The sequence below is a fragment of the Triticum dicoccoides genome, chromosome 6B, assembly GCF_002162155.2.
Source record: "Triticum dicoccoides isolate Atlit2015 ecotype Zavitan chromosome 6B, WEW_v2.0, whole genome shotgun sequence".
NCBI lineage: Eukaryota > Viridiplantae > Streptophyta > Magnoliopsida > Poales > Poaceae > Triticum > Triticum dicoccoides.
Window position 1 is genome coordinate 266780144 of NC_041391.1, and position 3557 is coordinate 266783700.

Consider the following 3557-nt stretch of genomic DNA (forward strand, 5'->3'; position numbering starts at 1 on the left):
TTCTTCCCTTTTCTCTTTTGTTTAAGTTTATGTTTTTATTTATTTTTCTTTCTACTGTTTTAAATTTTTGATCCACATTATTTTTACTTAGTAAAATATGACAACAACTCCTAAAATAACGTTTCAAAATAACCCTCAGCCACAAAAGGTTTTAACCCAAAATAAATTAGTTTTGTGTTTTATAAAATACCAAAGGCATTTAAAAAATGTTTTTGCTATCGTTTAAATCATTTTTGTGCATTATACATTATATAAAAATGTGTATTATTCATCATAATCATCTATGCATTAAGTGACACAACCCGAACATTTTGGATTTTTAATATTTTAAAACTTTTGATGTTTGCCTGATTTTGAATTTGAATTTGAATCAGTTTCGAACTAACGTGAGATTAGTAACAGTAATCGAAGTGACGTGGCACCATTAGCACAGGTTACTGTAGCTTGATTATCCGGGCGTCACACCATCCGCCTGGACGCACAGTTCGGGACCCCCTACCCGAGATCCGCCGGTTTTGACACCGACGTTGGTGCTTTCATTGAGAGTTCCGCTGTGTTGTCGCCATCAGGAAGGATGCCGCATCCCGTCTTTAAAGACGGCGCTGTTGCTAAAGGAGCTTTGGATATCGGCCAAACTCTCCGGCTAGGCGGTTTTCTTATGACCGCCTGTTCGGCCGCCGCGCCGACGATGACTTCTCGGGTCATCGAAAGCAATCTCCACGTCAACTCGGAACTCGCCGAGCAGTTAGATCCGATGGAGCTCTCTTCCTTAAATGAGCTCTTGGATCGCATCGCCGCCCTGGGAGTCGCTACAGACTACGATCAGATTGGGCTTAAACCCGATCCGAGAGAGATTGACTCTCCCAGGTCACCCACCACATCGCAGTGGGGAGGAACAATGCGGCGAATCTTCACCCATCTTAAGGACCAGATATGTTTGGATTCCCGATCCCTCCAAGCCGGATACCCGCGGAGGGGAGGACGTCACTCAAGCCCTGAACCTAAAGTCAGGTAGCGGGCTAGATTCATTGGACGACATCCAAGAACCCAAGCTTCCGAGTTCGGAAACTCCTTGGCCCCTGAGTCTCAGATTGGGCGAGGTTCCGGATTTAACTCCACCCGCCCACCCAAATATAAGGGATCTATCCCAAATTCAGCAAGAGCCCACAGAAACAGTACACCATTACTGGGCCAGATTCCTCCTGGTTATGAACAGGATAGAGGACTGCCGCGAGGAGGATGCAATTTCATTCTTCTGCAATAATTGCATGGACATCGGAATCCTCAACGCCATAAGTCGCCGTGAAATTACACGCTTCCCTGACTTGGCATCCATCGTACGAAAATACTATGCGATGGAACGCGTCTAGAAAACCGAAATAAAATTCTGGGACGATCCAGCCCTGAATACAACCCCAGTCCAAAATAAAAGGGCGCATTATCGCCAGGCACCTGGGCTAAACACCAAAAAGCAAAAACCCTCTATATGGTATGGAACCGTACTGGAGGGATGGCTCAATGGACCCTGTAAAATTCATAGTACAGAGGGCGCCACACCAACTCATAGCCTTAGAGCATGTTGGATACTCCGGCAGGTGGCCAGAAGTGGCGAGGAGCTTCTATCTCCAGAATCCGCAGAGCACCAGCCCAGGAATACCAGTATGGTATCAACAGTCTACGAGACTTTTGCATCAAACAATATGCGGAAACGAACACTCCGCAGCCTTAGCGAAGTCTACCAAGTAGCAACAATAAACCCATGGAGTGACACGGCTGTTACCTTTAATGCCAGTGATGAACCTAAATTCCAAACAACCCGAGCACCAGCCGCATTGGTCCTCAGTCTAATAGTGTACGACTTTCGACTTACAAAAGTACTCATGGACGGTGGCAGCGGATTGAACCTCATTTATGAGGAAACCCTCCGAAAAATGGAAATAGACTGGAGCCGCATTGAGCGAAGCAACATAACCTTTAGAGGAATAATCCCCAGTCGGGAAGCACGCTGTACAGGAAAAATCACACTGGATGTGGTGTTCGGCACGCCGGATAATTACAGGTCCGAGGAGGTCACATTTCCAGTGGCCCCATTCAGCAGCGGATACCACGCTCTGTTAGGGCGAGAGGCATTCACAATTTTTCAAGCTATACACCATTACGGGTACATGAAGCTCAAAATGCCCGGACCCAACGGAATCATCACTCTTGCTAGTGACCCGGACATAGCACTCCGCGCTGAAAACCAGACAGCCGCACTGGCCCTTGAGGCACTATCCGAAGCCCTAGCGACCGAAGAACTGACTGCGTTGCACTCCACGGTGAACAGGGATGACGTGATACTCGATAAAAGATCCAAGTCCACCTCCTTTAAACCGGCGGACGAAATAGTCAAATTCCAAGTCCATCCAACGGACCCTACAAAAACGGCCTCCATCGGGGCGCAATTAAACCCTGATGTAGACGCCGCACTATGAGAATTCCTACGAGAAAATTGGGACATTTTTTCCTGGCACCATTCACACATGCCAGGAATCCCATGCAGGCTGGCCGAGCACAACCTAAACATCCTAAAAGGATTCAAGCCTGTTAAGCAGGCTCTTCGGCGTTTCTCTGAACCTAAAAGACAAGCCATGGGAGAGGAGCTAGCCAAACTACTGGAGGCCGGATTCATCAGAGATATAAAACATCCAGACTGGCTAGCAAACCTGGTGATGGTACCAAAGAAGGACAAATCCTGGCGCCTATGCGTCGATTTCAAGGACCTCAACAAGGCTTGCCCAAAAGATCCCTTCCCCCTCACCCACATCGATCAAATCATCAACGCTACCACAGGACACGATTCATTGTGTTTCCTCGACGCATACTCTGGCTACCATCAAATTAAGATGGCAGAACCAGACCAAGCCGCAACGGCATTCATCACCCCATACGGCCCATCCTGCTTTAACACAATGCCCTTCAGTCTCAAAAACGCCGGCGCAACATATCAGCGCATGATTCAGACATGTCTGGCAAACCAGATCGCCAAAACAGTTGAGGCATACGTGGATGACACGGTCGTCAAAACCAAGCATGTCGAAACTCTAGTAGACGACTTGAGGCTCACATTCGATAACCTCTGAATATATGACATCAAGCTTAACCCGGAAAAATGTGTTTTCGGCGTACCAGCCGGAAAGCTCTTGGGCTTCATTGTATCCGATAGAGGAATTGAAGCAAACCCAGCCAAGATCCGAGCTCTGTCACAATTGGATATTCCAAAGGACCTCAAGCAAATACAAAAATTGACTGGATGCGTGGCGGCTCTAAGCCGCTTCATCTCCCGCTTTGGAGAGAAGGCATTACCCCTTTATTGCCTCCTCCGACGCACCGAACACTTTGAGTGGACGGATTCCGCCACGGCCGGACTAGAAGAAATAAAGCCATATTGGCAACAAACCCAGTCCTGGCCACGCCTAACATCGGCGAACCAATGCTATTATACATTGCGGCAACTCATCAAGTTGTAAGCGCAGTGCTCGTCATCGAACTAGAAATGGACGGACACAAATTCCCCC